The following is a 17602-nucleotide window of genomic DNA, read 5'->3' as shown; positions in this document are numbered from 1 at the left end:
TGGAGAACATCAAATTGATCTTACACTGATGATGTTGTATCGATTGAGCAGGCTGAGTAAGAATTGGACATCATAAAGGGCCTGGTAAAACAAATGTACAACATATACCAGGGGATTAGTCCTGTGAAAGCCCAAAGGTTTTTGATATCCATAATATTTTTAAGGATCTAGTGGTCCAATACATGTCAAGACATAATCTCCAGAGCCATGTCCACCATTGCCTCTGGCAGCTCTGGGATGCCCCAGTCCTTGGGTGATTTGTTTCCAAAAGGTGATGCCTAGAAGCCTGAGGAGGAGCTGGAGAAGGAGATGATGAGGAACTAGATGAGCTCTATTGGAGTGACTGTGGAGTCTAACAGATATGTTCCCAGAGAGTTCATTCTGTGGAGAGAGCTACTTTTGAACTCCCTCATTGTAGCTCAAAAAATGTGTAGCTTTTCCAGAAAAGCCTTATGGACTGAGACCACTTTCTTTATGGTCCTGGTTCTTCCTCTTGTGTTTGAGACTGAGAAGTTGGGAATGGAACAGTAGCAACAATTGTAGCTAGGGCAGATATTCTAGCCCGGAACTTAAGGCTCTCAGAAGGAATGTCAGGGGCTCTTCACTTCCTGGAAAGATCTAGATTGTTACTGTTATTTGACTTGTCATGTTGGGCAAGTTTTCAAGTTCAATAGTTTTAACTGCTGATTATTTGAATTCTTTTTTGTTTTAACTTTGACATATTGATCTACCTAAACCTGGTGGGAGAATTCTCCCCAGTTTCTCACTGAGACTGCCAACTTGCAACTGTGCCCTCCACACTGTCCTATTTCTTCTGTGCTCCCTCTGATACCGGAGTACAGCTATGCAGATGGTTATTCCAGCTCTGGCCATCCCACCTCTTTCACTGAATAACTCCTGACCAGAAGATCTCACCCTCCCATTGTAGCATACGAACTGATGCCACTGAAAAGGATGTACCCCTAAATATTTTTAAGTATGGAGATGTAGGAAAGGAACATGCACATAATATGAAATACATAATGCATTACAGCTGTATGTAAAGTGTCACTGTGAATTTCTATGTTAGAAAGGAGGCAGGGCTGGCAACAGCTTCAAACACAGGATGGGGACTGTGGAGGACAAGATAGGAGTTCATTTCCTCTGCCCATTTTGGCTAAGTGTTTAAAAAAGAAAAAAAGTATGTGCTAATTTTTTTGTATTTAAATATTAAAAATGGGGGTGCCTGGTGGATCAGTTGGCTAACGTCTGACCATTGGTTTTAGTTGACATCATGATCCCAGGGTCATGGGATCAAGCCCTGCATAGGGCTCTGTGCTGAACATGGAGTCTGCTCGGGATTCTCTCTCTCCCTTTTTCTCTATGCCCCTCCCCTCCACTCTCAANATAAGTATATATATAATTTTCCAATGGGAAAAAAGACATAATTTTCAAAGTAAAAGATAAATTATTGCACCTTGCATGACCTATTGCAAAGAAGGAAGCACAATTTCCTGTGGACCTTTTCATATTTTGGAAACAGTAAATTTCACACTTAGGAATATGCTATGGTCATAAACCAGGCATGCAAAAAGCTTCCAGCTCTGAGTGCGTCTTAAAGCAGGAAAGACCTCTGGAGTAGATCCAAGGTATGGTATAAGCATCCCTGTCACTGAGACCTTATAATCTGGAAGACTTTATGAAACTGGTAGTATCAGTGGAAGCAAAAGTTTCCATGTGGAGTGTGTAGCAACTAATATTAAAAGAATTATGACACGGGCCCTGGATTCCTGAAGCAAGGCCATGAAATCTCCACAAGAGAATTATATGCCTTTTGAAAAACAACTCTTACATGCCTCCGGGCCCTGGTAGGTATGGAATAAGACTTGACCAGGAGATGCTAAATGAACATATGGCTGGAGCTACTATCATGAAATGGGTCCTGCAGATCTATCAAGTCATGTGGTCATGAAAGTCCAGCAATAATCCATTGTAAAATAAACTAGTAAAGGCATATATGAGTGTAAGACAAAAAATCATAAGCATTATGACATCTACCACTTCTACAGCAGCTCTGTTCCTTCAGTATATGCCTGCAATTTTATGGAAGACCATATGACCAGCTGAAGGAAAAGGACAATGAAAATAAGTTTAGTTTATTTATGGGTGCTTGTTTATTTCAGTATGTGGGTGCTAATAGAAATTGACAGAGGTTTTATTGCAGGCTCACCAATAAGTGGTCATGAAAAGCAATGGGAACATTTTTCCAGGATTAGGAGACAAGAAAGGCTAGAGTGAATGCATGAGTATGGACATATATGAGTAGACATAAAAATTGAAGAGCTTTACATTATCATTCTAATACCCATCAGAAAGCATCCATCATAGAAAAGGCAAAATGATTCAGGCCATTGATACAAGCCTCTCTCTCTGGGGCAACTCAATCCTATCATAATAAATACATGAATAGAGTGACCACACTGATAGAGATGGAGGCTATCAATGGCCAACACCGTGAACCCATCCATAATACTTATCAAAACTGAGCCATCTACTGCTGATGTAAAATGAACAGCCAGGCAACAATAGCAAAATGTGCTAAGCCTCTCAAATGGCACCATTGCTCAAAGGCAGATCAACTTCATGGTTTACATTGACTACATTGGGTCTTCTCCATCCTGGAGTGATACTTTATTCTCACAAATATTGTCATATATTCCATCTGTGGTTTTGTACCCTTTATGACCATAGAGACCAGTCAGCACTATGACAGCATGTGAAAGTGTTTGCTTTTTTCAATGTGGAATCTTACATAAAAATATGTCAGATCAAGGGAATCATTGAATAAGTTGGGTGTGGGATCATGAACATAAGATATATTTATTGTATCATGTACTTAACGTTATTATAGCATTGTCATGACTGTTGAAGACATAATTGAAGTGCCAGCTCAGAGACAATACTCTGTAAGGATGTTTTGCCATCCTGTAGCATGCAGTGTATTCATAACAACAGAGAACAAAAAGTGGTACTCTATCCTTAAAAGGAAAAATACACGGGTCTGATTATAAGAGATATAAACAGGAATGGACACATTTATAATTATCTCCAGTACCTACTGGGAAGTTTTGTGCTTACCACCCCTACAACTCTGAGCTCTGGTCTCTAGAGAGACAGGGTAGAAAATCTCAGCCATTTCCATCTAATATAGGACATTCTGATGGGCAATAGTAATTTCAGAATTCTCTGCTAAGTTGGCCAACACTACGTAGGGCTTATATCATGATTTAAATTCATCCTCTTTCTGATCATTCCTTTCAGTGCTGTTTCTTAATATACATCTTACATCTGAAATTCTACCCAAGTATCTTCTAGAGAATCTAACCTGTGACAGAACGTTCAGTAATATTTTTGTGCATGAGTAAACAGAAATTCGAGTTGTTGCAGGAATCCTTGCGATGCCAATTGTTCAAAATGCTATGCATTATACTGAAGGTATAGTATAGAACCATAGGCTGAACTTTGCTTATGAGATGACATGGCTTTTCCAATAGTCACTACTGAATATACAACTGTATATCATAGAAAAAGTATGGGGGCATGAAAATGAAGGATGAAGAAAAACAGATAATGGGGGAAAAGTTGAAAGTATAACCCTAGAAAGCTTATCAAGAAGACTATTCTTGTTTTAATATTTGTTTGTTCAATTAGCATCCTAGAGCCTACAGCTAAGGAACATTTTCTTATACTCTCATGGCCTCATATAAACTAATAAAGAAGCATAACAGTTGTGATTATTCGAAAGGGCACCAATTGCTTTAAAAGTAGTAGTAGAGCTATGCAGCATTTCCTTTTATGTTCCAAATCCTAGCATCCCTTTCACTAAGTCATCTGTTGTAGGGTGCCCGTGCGGCTCGTTTGATTAAGTTCAGGTCATGATCTGACAGTTTGTGGGTTTGAGCCCCACATTGGTCTCACTCTCTGCCCATTCCCTGCTTATGCATGCTCTTTCTCTGTCTTCTTAAAAAAGAAGTCTTCTGTTGCCTGTTTTTGAGGTCTTTGCTTTAAATGAATGACTAGAATAATTTTCATTTTAATATCCAATACCTATATTATAAATTGTCCCTCACACTATATAATATAAATGTTTAGTATAAACCTTATGAAGCTACAGAGGAATTAAAGCTATCTTTAAAAATATTGTCTAAGATAAGCAAAACTCAAACTTACTTCTCACCTGTTAAAGTTAATTCTATAGTCTCCTTTTTCTTCATGTTTCTACTATTAAAAAAAAAAAAAGTTAAACAAAACCATCAATGGAAATTTTCCAGTTATTTTCTCTTTGCTTTTCATCTATTCACTAACTTCTTTGTTGGTTTTTTTTTTTTGTTTTTTTTTTAAAGGATTTTTTTTTAATGTTTTATTTATTTCCAGGAGAGAGAGAGAGAGACAGCGTGAGCAGGGGAGGGTCAGAGAGAGAGGGAGCCACAGACTCTGAAACAGGCTCCAGGCTCTGAGCTGGCAGTCAGCACAGAGCCTGACGCGGGGCCCAAATCCACGAACCGCGAGATCATGACCTAAGCGAAAGTCGGACGCTTAACCGACTAAGCCACCCAGGCGCCCCATTCACTAACTTCTTTGAATATAAATCTCTAATAAACATATTTTCAATTTATCTTCTTTCCACTTTATATTTTGTTTTAACTTTTTTTGATGTATGGCTTACATATAGTACATTGAGCCAATTATAAGAATGTGGCTTGATAAAAAAAATTTTGTATACACCCATGATATGGAACATTTTCAGAAGACCCTCACTGTGTCACTTACAACCAATAACCACCCAAATGTAGCCAATTTTCTGACCTTATCACCATAAATTTTCTCCTTTTCTCTCAATTTCTCTCCTGCCTATTTTTAAAATCTTTTCACTTTGTGTTTCATTCTAGTTAGTATCTTCCTCTTCAGCTGTCTCTATTTAACTTGTCCACTTAGGTTTTAATTTTAATAATTTTATTTTCAATTCTATGAATTCTAATTTATTCTTATATAGATAGTCTTGTATTTGATTTATTTTCTGTAGAGTCATTATGATCATATTAATCTTTATTACTTATTCAGTTAGTTAGCCATATGTGTTTATATGCCTGAATCCAGGAGAAAATACATTCTAAATGAGTAGACTCTATCTAACTTATTCACTGATATCTCCTCTGACTAGAACAGCTGTAGGTCATAGTAGAGACTAAAGATCTAAAGATCTTTTACCTGCTCTCAACTGCTGGTATATTCTCTTGACTTGGACTCCCTTGCTTTCTCCTATACCCAAATCCATTCTTCAATGCTGCCAGAATCATCTTTGAACACCCAGGTAACTTACTCCTCTGTTTGAAATCTTTCAAAGCCTTTCCACTCCTCTTAGAATAACGACAAAGCCCCACAGAATTGATTTCTGCCTATTTCTCCAACTTCACTTCCTGGGCTCCTTGTATCACAAAGTTAGTGGCTTTAAACTCCTATAAAATACCACTCCACACCTGTTGAGTAATCTTGTCTCTTAACAACCCTCATGACTTCCTAAGCAGGGCATCTTCCACTAATATATTCTTACAATTCTCATTAGCAAATTTTTTGAGAAATCCTGAAATATGTAAAGTTTTTTAACTTTTAAAACTGACACTTCTCAAGCTTAGCAATTATAGTACTTCTTATCATGGAATATATATTAACACCTCACTAATAATTTAGAAAAGATATTCTATTTCCATCTATAAAACTGCACAATTTTCAGCAGTCAGGGTGGAAAGAGGTGGGTGTGATTCCATAAAGCAATTCAGAGATCGTATCTACAGGATATATTAGAATATACTTGATATTCTGATGATCTGTCAATAATAAATATGTATGTTAGTATAACGAAAACAATAGGACTTGAAAGCCATATGTATTAAAATGATTATAATTTTGGTAAAATTTTAATAGACACTCCATTTACACATATTTTCCCCTCATTTTGGCGACAAGTTCTCCTAAAACCCCTTTTGACCTTTCTGCTTTTTTGCTTATTTTGATCTGATGTCTTCTTTTTAGGACCTGAGGCCCTGGAGAATGTAGTGTGTATTTGAATTCCTCAGAGTGACTGAAATCAAGTAGAGTACTATTGATATTATTGATAAAGTTAAAAAACAAAGCATCATGCTGACATTTGTGGAACATCATTGCCAATAGACATGTGTAAAGGTTTTCTATCTTTAGCAGAGGAAAACTGTGCTTGCTGCTCAAGGGAGTTATAATTTTTTTGCCCTTCAATAAATAGCCTATTAAGGATACAGAAGGCTGAGTTTTGAAAAACTTTTCTGAAGTAGGTGATTATTGTCTCATGATGAATATCATTGGTTTACTGTTTCTCGTGATCTACAGATGCTATCATTTCCCTTTGTTTTTTCTTTTTTAAAAGAATATCCACAGTAAAGCATGGTGATGCTCACAGTAAAAAAGATATGGGGTGTGGATCCTATTTGTTTTGGCATTCCTCATTAATCATGAGTCATCTTTGAGTGCCTGGGTGGCTCACTCAGTTAAGCATCTGACTTTGGCTCAAGTCATGATCTCATGGTTTAGGATTTTGAGTCCTGCATCGAGCTCTGTGCTGACAGCTCAGACCCTGGAGCCTGCTTTGGATTCTGTGTTCTCTCTTTCTGCTCCTCCCCCACTCAAACTATGTCTCTGTTTCTCTCTCTTAAAAATAAACATTAAAATTTTTTAAAAAACATCATGAAACATCTTATTATCTCTCTCTTCCTCTACTTTCTCACACTTGAAATTATTTTATCTCTTGTTGATGACATTTTCTCTCATCCATTCATACATATGAATCTTTCTCCAGACTTCATATTATACTGGAAGCACTCTATATTCTCCCACAGAAAGAATGAAGGGGGTCATGCAAGACCCAAGGCAGAAACATTTATGTTTTCTCATCTTACTAAATCCCATTTATTTTTATTTTTTTAAGTTTATTTACTTATTTCGAGAGAGAAAGAGAGTGAGCTAGTGGGGAAGGGATAAAAAGAGAGGGAGAGAGAGAGAATCCCAAGCAGGAGCCACACCATCAGCACAGAGCTCAATGTGGGGCTCAAACTCACACTGTGAGATCATGACCTGAGCCTGAGACAAAGTCAGACACTCAACCAACAGAGCTACCCAGGTGCTCCACAAATCTCATTTTTATAATTGGTATAAACTGGATAACTACCAGTCAGATGTGCAATGGCACTAGTTTTTTATCACATAGCTAAATTTCCAAAAGAGATTACTCATTCCTTTTAGCAACTACAGTGAGATAGTTAATTTAATTTTTCTTTCTCTCTTTCTCGCTCTTTCTTTCTCTCTCTCACTTCCTTTCTTCCCCCCTTCCTTCCTTTCTTCTTTCCTTTCTTCTTTCCTTCCTTCCTTCCATCCTTCCTTCCTTCCTTCCTTCCTTCCTTCTAGTCTAAATCTTAGTTAGTACCTTTTGGACAAACTATGTAATCCAATTCAAGAACTAACATTGCAGTCATGACTAGAAGCTTCCTTTCTGAATTTTTACTATGTTTGAAGAGCTCTTCATTTTTCTCCTCTATCATCCATCTTCTGGACCATGATCTAGAGGAAACAGGGAAAGATAGAGGGACATACTGTGGGTTCATACCATGTTGATAGGAGATCCCATACCTGGTCTTGGGGTTCTCCACTGTCTTTTTCTACTAATGTTTCCATCAAATCTCAGCTATGCATAAGTAGTGTCCAGGACCTCAGTCTCTGCTATCTCACTCACTCTCATTCATTGCCAAATACATTCAGTGATTCCTCTGTAATAGGACATGTGAGTGAGGCTTAGGACATCTTGGCTGGCAGCTGATTGAGTGGAAGACTAGCATCTTCATGAATCAAGATAACTTCTGTATTTACTCTAAGCTAAACTTTATGTCAACCACCGTGCCATCATAGTAATCACCTCATCAAAACAAACAAACAAACAAAAATTCTGGATTTATCACAAGGTTTACCATTGAGCCAACTACAAGTAGGAAGTGGCCAATCTCATAGTATAAGAATCATCTTATATTCCAGAAGTGATTATCAGGTGCATTACTAATTTTATGGAATGATCTAATATTTCTTAAATGTTTCCTATCTACTTTCTTTTTCCCTCTTTCTACCTCTCTTTCAGTAAGAAGGCATTCACTTAATTATTTTCATGGCAAAGCAAAACAGTTGGCTCTGCTTCTTACCATGTAGGACGAGAGTAGGAGACAATTATTGCTACTTGTGCAGGGCTCCCCTTAACTTCGCCTATTCTAATATCGTGTCCTGATATAATATGCTAATATAGAACATCCTCAGATGTTCCTACACAGGAAGTGGATGATGGAAGTGGGAAAAATAAACCAAACATTCATTTCATGTCCCATGTTATGGACACATGTAAATACTTCCACTCTCATCTCTATTTTACACTCTCTGGACATAATTAACATTTTCCACCTTCTGATTTACTTTTTACCTAAGATTCTAGGAAGCCTTACTTTCAAGGTAAAATATTTTATTTCCCACAACATTTACTATTCACATGGGTATATCTTTCTTTTCAGTCCTTATGAGCTGAAAATCAAAATAAAAAGTTTAATCAAATGCAAATTGGACTGAAAAATAGGAGTATACAATTATATCTCCCATTGTATCAAAACAAGAGTTGATAATTTGTTCCTCCTGGCAAGTTTTAATTGGAAAAACTGTGTGCTTAAAAGTATATCACCCTTACAATGTATCAATCATTAGTTCTTCAGGGTGTATTTTCTTTTTTTCAATGCAAATATGGGGGGATTTTTAATTGGTTTTCCTAAACTAATCTAAAAGGAACTCTTAATTCAGCAAAGAAGGACAAGATTTATATTGAGAACAAGTAACTATTGCTTTCTATTTTGTAGGTATTTGACTTTAATAGACTCTTGATTGGAGTCTGGCCTTACAGAGAGAGAGTCCCAGGGAAACTAAAATTATAAAGAATGATTCTTTGTATACTAACTACCTTGAAGAAAAGTGAACTTTTTACACCAAAACCTCAACTCTGAACTTCATGGAAGAATATAAAACTGATGATTGAAAACTAAGAAGAACATCAACAAATCAGTAACATTAACAAGCTCCAAGTACTATTGCCAGTGGCACAAATTATACTGCTAATAGTAGACATATTTTTTATGATTATTAATAGTGCCACTTTTGTCATAAATTAAGTTTCCCTGTGAGTGGCTGTGTGTGTGTGTGTGTGTGTGTGTGTGTGTGTTATTATTTCTTGCTTTCTATTATCTTTCTTTGGTCTATTTGTCTAACCTAGGCTTGAAAACCTGTAATACAAACCGTCAAACTGCTTTTCAAAAGTATCTTAACTATGTTTTATCCTTTTCATTTCTGAATACGCTTTAGAAATGACTTCTTATGGATGTTCATAACAGTTTCATCCCTAATAGAAACCAAAAATAGCCGCAGTATCCATCAATAGAAGAATGGCTAAAAAAAATGCAGTAAATTCATACAATAAAATACTACTCAGCAACAAAAAGAGATAAACTTATACTCAATGACCAGCATGAATCTCAAAATCATTGTGCTAGGTGAAGGGAGTTTTACATTAAAAAGTGCATACTTTGTGATTCCATTTATATTAACTTCTAGAACAGACAAAATTAAATAATGGTAAAAAATATAAATATGATCACCTTTGGAGGAAATAGGAGTTGATTAGAAGGGGCCATCAGATAATGTTCTACACCTTAGAAAGTTTTATGGCTACACAGGTTTATTCATTTGCCAAACCAATGAAATATTCTTTTAAAATTTATAAAATTCACTATCTGCAAGTTTTCCAACAAAAGAAAGTTGTATACAAAATTTAACTGCATTTAAAAGCATGTATGTTACTTAGAGGAATTGTACTAATGTCTATGATTTATTTCCCAGTGCTTTCAAAATAAAGTGGATTGATGGCTAGCAAGAGGAATGTTTAGAGAGATATGTGGTAAAACAAATATAGTAAAGTATTAATAGAATCTAGATGGTGAGCATACGAGCATTTACTATGAAACCCTATTTACCTTTCTATGCATTTAAAAATATTAATAACAAATTATAAATATTTAATTTTCTATAGACCATTATGTAAGTTTTGATAAGTTGTAGTTGTTTCTCTAGGAATTTGTCCATTTCTTTTAAACTTTCAAAGATATTGTTATTAACTTTATCCAAAATTCTTTTAATATATCATTAACATATGCAGAGTCTACATTGAAAGTCCCTTTTAATTCCTATAATTGTCTGATTTATCAATCTCACTTAGTCTTTTAAAAGTGTAATAAGTAGCTTTGTTAATTTTTATTAGGTGATCTCTTTATATTTTACTACCTTTTTCTATGTGTATATATTTATTTATAAATATACATAAACAATTCATTGATTTTGTGTTTAAAATGTTTCTAATATATTTACTTAAGGCTGCATGTATCCCTCTCTGATCTGTTTACCTTCCTACTATAAGTGTTTAGATGTTGTATTTTCATTAATAATAAGTTTATGATAATTTCATATCTCAACTGGGGTATTTTTCATTTACATATGAGATGTAAAATCTCTGTCTTGAGATTAAAACACATAATGATTTCTAGTTATTTTTTTGTTCATTTAACTTTATTTCTACATTCTATTTACACCTAATCATACTCACTAATTTTAATTTTGTCTTAATTTTAGTAAATATATTAGTCTTTAGATTTTCCACTTAGTTCTTTTTCAAATTTATTTCATTTTTATGGTTTCCAATTCGCTATTATAATATTTAATTTTTAAAATCTCATTAAATAAAGAAATAATAGTTATTTTGAACTGTTTGATAATTCCAGTATCTGGGCATATTGATTATGAGAGAAATAGTATAGCTTGAGACATTGTGGAAATAATTGAGGTCTGGTATGATGTCATTCTCTAGAGAAGATTCCAATTTGCTTCTGATACATGCTGAAGACAATAAAAAGGCAGTCTCCTTGTCAGGGTTAAATTTTTCTGGGTTATCCTAACACAGTCACAGAGGGAGTCCAGTCAATTTGAGTTTTTTTTTTTTTTCTTAATTCCCCCATTCCTAGAATGTATGTTTTTAGGATTCCATTCCAAAGTAATGAGGGTTCACTATGACATTTTTTAAAATTTTAATTTCACATTATAACTTGAAAGCTGTCAAAAGCACTGCGCAATCTTAATCCATGTCTTTGAGATCAGCATCTTCCAAGCACAAAAATGGTCCCCAGTCAAATGAATAACTTTGGATTTCTGACCGTTTTCCAGTTTGGATTGGTATTTATTCACTATGTTGTTTGTTTGTCAGTTCTTTCAAGATAGCATTTCTAACATTTCACACATCTTTTCTAAATGTCCTCTGAAAAGAGGGTTGGTCTATATCACCTAGTCTGTTATTCTTAAATGTATTTATTATAGTGTATTGAAGTTTAAAAATATACTGGATGCCACTGCTCTTTTTCACTGTTTTTATTTCACAAAGAATCTAAGGTCCAGATTTTATAAATACTCTAGTCACACCATGAATTTGTGATACTTTCAGAACTCCCAGGAAATGGTGTTTATACTGCAAAAATCAGTTTTATTACTGCTTTTACTTTTGAAAAATCTTCTTATAAGCTTCTGATCTTTTTGTGAAGGTTGTCTTTATAAAAAAAAGTAAGGGAGAATGTCAAACTAATCATGATTCACCTTATTCATTCTTCAATAGCCAGGAGAAAAATTGATTTGTTCTATTATTGTTTACACATTTTTGATCTTTTGACTTGGTGAGAAAGAGAATATATGTTATAACATAAGGAGTAATAGTAAACTTGTGTTTGTATACACTGTATATAAATTTATAGATATAGAATGTATTTACATTGTGTGCATAGAAACATATGCATAATATGTATGTATGTGTCTGCATATGAATGTGTGTACATATGTGAATGTTACGTGAATTAATATACTAAAACCATAAGTATAAAAAGTTGGATAAATCGGCATTTATATTTATTCCATTATAATTATCAAGGAACTCATTTTTCTGCATTCTGAAACATGTTATATTCTAAATATATGACTATAATAAAAACATTATTTGCCCATAAACATATTGGTGAGATTTTTTTAAAAGACAAGAAAATTTTAAAATGTTGTGTTATAAGCTAAATGTTATTAATATATGAAAAAATATTGAGCTTTTCAGAATATTATGCCATTGCAAAAAAGAAAATTATGGATAAAATTATGGGTTTACTTATAAAATAAAGTCTTCACTTTATTTTATCAACATAAAAACCTCATGCTTTTAATTTTTTAAATAAATATAATTATTTGACATATGAAAACAATAATAATTAATGGTTAATATAAATATAATGCTATATATTTCTGAGTTAGAGAAGTTCATCCAGTGGTGATTAAAAACATCAAAACATGTATAGAAACTAATCAATTTAATTATACTATAGTTTTCAGGGCTACACCACATGGTCTTTCCATCTTGGTCATAGTGAACCACTATAGAACTTGAGAATATTAAAGCACTAGCAATTGTCAAATAATGTAGGAAGTGTTTAATTGTTACTTAAAATGCCCCAAGCTATTTCATATAATTTACAAAACAGTAAGCGGATATTACGCTTTAGTGATATTAAGCTTTAGCTCATTTCAAGTTCTTTGTCAGTCAAAATTACTTAAAAATTAAGGTAAATATTTCATAAGTAGAAAGACCAAAAACCATTAAAATGATAATATCCATAAGTTTCTTATTTTCCTAACTTTAGTTGTAATACTGATTCAATATTTATTATGTATAAGGTTACCCAAAATATAAAACTGCATTAAAAGTAAAATGCAGTATAGATTTAAAGTACACATTTTTCTTTTATTTTTGAATTAATGGCAAAAAGTTTTAATGATACAATTTAGTTTTTATTTTGTTACTCATCACACAAAATAACTATGGAGGAAGATTATTCTCCTGTTTGTTTTACCATGAATATAACGTAAATGATCATTATATATGTTGGATGATACAGTTTTGTTTTCTGCTTATTTTCAACCTCATAAGAATCAACAAAGAATAAATCTTGATAAGAATTTGGTTCAATGATATTGTTTTATTGTTATTCAAAAGACAAAAGGTTTGGTAGTTGGTTTATAATAATTCCAGCAAGGGGGAAAATGTGTTTCAAAAAGTGACAAGCATAGATGCGGTCAGACATAACTGAGACTGTCATCTGGTTGACAAAATACCAGCTTTCATCTCAATGGGGACTATAAACATAGAGTAAATCTAAAGAAATCATTTTATACCCACAACATTAAAACCAAAAATATTTTAAAGTATCAATCAATTTTATGATGATGATGCTATAAGTATTCTCCTGGTGAATATTCTTTCAAAGAACCAGAGATCATATTACAACAACCAATCATTAACTAGCTCTTCTTTTGAAGTAGTGATAAGCAAACTTTCATGATTACCGAAAGAGAAACTGAAGGGCAAGGTGTTAAATTATACAATATTTCGGGACGTCTGGGTGGCTAAGTCGGTTAAGCATCCCACTTCGGCTCAAGTCATGATCTCACGGTTCATGGGTTCGAGCCCCGTGTCTGGCTCTGTGCTAACAGCCACCTCAGAACTTGGAGCCTGTTTCAGATTCTGTGTGTGTGTCTCTCTCTGACCCTCCCCGCTCATGCTGTCTCTCTCTCTCGCTCGCTCTCAGAAATAAATAAAACATTAAAAAATAAATTAGACCGTATCTTAACAGAAATTTTGTTGTTCTGACTTTAAATCACTTTAATGTTGTTTTTCCTCCTGGTCAAATCTATATAAGTATATTATGAATTAAAATCATTAAATATATTCTGGTGATTACTTACTGAGCCTGATAATTCACCAACATATTGTACTAAGTTTTAACTCGGAATAGGAGACATCTACAATGCACAAAAGAAACCTCTCCAAATAGAAGTTGTATCCAAGTGAGAAAGTAGATTTAGATTTCCAAAACCACCTCATATTAGTTCCTACTTATATCTATGTTAGGAAATTTAAAGTAGCATTTAAAACTAATTTCTAGAGCTTGAATAAGAATATAGTTTTGAATGCTTGGGAATAATTTAGTCTAATTTTAATATGCTATATTATTATACAAGTAGATAAAGAGTAAGGAGCATAGAGAACACATGTATACACAGATCAACAAAAGGGATCAACAAAAAGGGAAAGGATGTTTCAAGTTCATTAAGGTGTAAAGCATACTATAAATATCCTGATTCATATTGAGTAATCATATGTGAAGAATATGACACTAAGGGGCTCAAATTTTAAAACATTAGGTAGCTATACTTCCAAAGTATAGTGTCTCATTTTGGTTGAAAGTTTCCAGTACTGAGATTAAGTTCAAACACCTGATGCCTAGTGGATGGTGGGCAAGAGGAATTTAAATCATAATGTTGAAAATGCAGGATTTGTTGGCTCTGACAAGTAGAAAACAAAAGATAACATCTGCTACTCTGATTTTCCAATTCTATTTACTCTTTTGTTAATATAATCCTTTACAATATTCACCTTCTCCCAGAAATAATTTCCACACTGAATAATTTGCATATTTTAATGTGCAATCAACATTCTTTACTCATTTTATTCTGAGCCACCTTGGATAGCTATTAACACACAATTCAATTGTGTTGGTGTTTGCTTCTCCTTAACTGGTTCACTAGATTAATTTCATCTTAGAACATGCAGTTGAAATGATCTACTCAACACACTACAGAGAAGTTTCATACTGAACAAATAATCTGCGTCCTTTCCTCCTTTGTTTTCTCTTAGCCATCAATACCCACCTTATGGGTTGTTAAAGACTGTTCATTTAAGATTCAATTTGCCTGTTGAATAGTCCCATCATCTTTACTCATCTAATGCTGCCCTATCCACATGCTTGTTCTCCTAGAATGGACTGTATTCATTGCCTTGTAACAGTCTCTTCCTTTATCCAGTCTATCAAGTACAGGGTAGATAAATTTATCTTCTTAAAATATAGTTTTCATCATGTCACCCCATCTTCATTGATTTTTTTAGTCTACTAAGGAATTACTATTATTTTTAACATTTATTCACCTTTGAGAAACAGAGAGACAGAACATGAGCAGGGAAGGGGGAGAAAGACAGAATCTGAAGCAGGCTCCAGGCTCCAAGCTATTAGCACAGAGCTTGAAGGAGCCTTGAAGCCACAAATCATGAGATCATGACCTGAGCCAAAGTCTGCCATTTAACTGACCCAACCACCCAGGCACCCCATGTCTACTAAAGAATTAGAGATTTATTTGCCTGGATTTCAATTTCTATTACAATGGATAAATAATTGTTTTTACATTTTATTCATGCAATTAAAATTTGTTATGAGACAGATGCAATGATGGATTCTAGCTGTCCAAGATGAAAGAGTGGGATAGCTGTCATTAAGCTTACCATGTATTAAAAGAAGCAGACATATGTAGCACTAATTTTTAGAAAAGCCCTAATCCAATATTATAAACAGGGGCACCTGGGTGGCTCAGTCGGCTAAGCCTCTGGCTTCAGCCCAGGTCATGATCTTATGGTTAGTGGGTTCGAGCCCCGTGACGGGCTCTGTGTTGGCAGCTAGCTCAGAGCCTGGAGCCTGCTTCTGATTCTGTGTCTCCCTCTCTCTGATTCTGTGTCTGACCCTCCCCTGCTCATGCTGTCTCTCTCTCTCTCTCAGAAATAAATAAAAACATTACAAATTAAAAAAAAAATAGAAAAGCCCTATTCCAATATTATAAAGTGAATAATTAATTATCTTTCAAAAGACCAAAAAATAAATATTTTAGTTAGACTTGCATTTTTATAGTTTGGGAGGTTAGAGCATCTTACTAATTCTCTATAAATTATTCAAATAGCATATCTCTTTGCCATACATCATTTCACTGTGTTAATAATTTATTGTTTAGGATGTTTCCTTTTAACTGGGATACTATTTTTTTTTTTACCCAATCTCCATAGAAATTATTTCACCTCTGCCATTTTGTAAGCTTGGTAATGGCAGTTAGCCTGCTTTGTATTCTCCAACTTTATAGCCTCTGAAATTCTTAGTACAATGCCTTGTAATTAATGAAAACTCAATGAAATGAGTGTTGAATAAATTTAAAACACATGTAAAATGAGGTCTCCTTATGGTGTTGATTTGCATATCTTTGATTACCAAAGAAAATAAACTTTGTATATGTTTTTTGTTCTCCATTAGTGTTTCATCTTCTCAAAAAAAAAATTCTTCTTATCTTTTGTCTCTTCTTCCCATATTATTTTTCTTATTGACTTGTAGAACTTCTTTAGAGATCTGACACACAACTTTTGCTAATTACATATTTTATATATCTTTTTTTCAGCTTCACATATTTTAGAGTACTGTTAGATAAATAGAGGCTCAGTTTTATCAATATGTTTAATTCTTTTTAGAATAATTATTTTTGATTCTAGAAATTTCTCAGCTTTTTTTCTATTTCTCCTCACTCATTTGTTTATTATCTAATTTTAGGATTTGGACTTAATATATGCTGCACTTCATTTTATTCTCCATGATTATACACTTGCCTTTCATGTTTTTCATTTCCATGTTTATTTCTGTTACATATGGAGTGAAATTTAGGTCTATCTTCAAATTTACTATTCTTTGTTTTGTTGTTGTTGTTTTTGAACTTTGTGTTGTCTACTGTTTAACTATTTTTCAGTCACTAGAAAGTTTCCTCATTTGGGTAAGATGGAGTAAGTACATTTTGCCTTTCTCACTAAATACAACTAGTAAATATTATCCTGGAGCTATTTATACCTCTAACATGTAAAATATTAATTGCATGAATAAAATGTATCAGATGACAAGAGAAGAAGACCAGAATTCAAAGGGTCACCAAACTGGCATAAAATTACCATAAAAGGAGAAAGAAGGGAGAAAAAAAGAGGAAATAAAGAAGTGATAATGAATTAGTGAGGTTTTCTGCATGGAAGTTTTACCAAATTTATGACAGAGCAAATTAGAAAATGAATATAGCCCTGGGTATAATCTTTAAAATACAAATAAGGATTCTCACAAGTTGTCAGAAAGAAAAAAAAAAAAGGTCACCATTTAAAGAATGGAAATCAATGACTTTAAACAGGTACAGCATAAGAAATAGTATTTACAGAACACTTGGGAAAGGGAGTTAGTTCCTAATAAATGTATACCTATTCAAGCTATCATTCATCTATCACCATGAAATACAAATGTTTGCAGGTATGTAGGGAAGGAGAGAAGACATCAGCCTGCATTCTCTTGTGGAAAAAGACTTTCCTCTGCCCTTAAAGGTCCTTCTACCTGGACTAAGAATCAAACTGACATGAGAAAGATTAACAGGAGAAAATCAAATTCCCTATGGGGAATCCACATAAATGTGGAAATTCCAAAGATAATGAGCAACAAGAAGCTGATGAGTTAAGGATCCAGGTAGAATCTAAGGATACAAAGGG

General features: G+C 33.9%; 1 pseudogene; it reads left to right on the top strand.

Annotated features, from left to right (window-relative positions):
* The first annotated feature begins 207 nt into the window (after positions 1-207).
* Positions 208-622, top strand: LOC144218291 (mitochondrial import receptor subunit TOM22 homolog pseudogene; annotated as a pseudogene).
* The last annotated feature ends 16980 nt before the right edge of the window (positions 623-17602 follow it).

Source organism: Crocuta crocuta, unplaced genomic scaffold, assembly GCF_008692635.1.
Source record: "Crocuta crocuta isolate KB4526 unplaced genomic scaffold, BGI_CrCroc_1.0 scaffold1016, whole genome shotgun sequence".
Classification (NCBI taxonomy): Eukaryota; Metazoa; Chordata; class Mammalia; order Carnivora; family Hyaenidae; genus Crocuta; species Crocuta crocuta.
The sequence above is the reverse complement of the archived record's forward strand: the minus strand, read 5'-3'. Positions and strand labels throughout refer to the sequence as shown.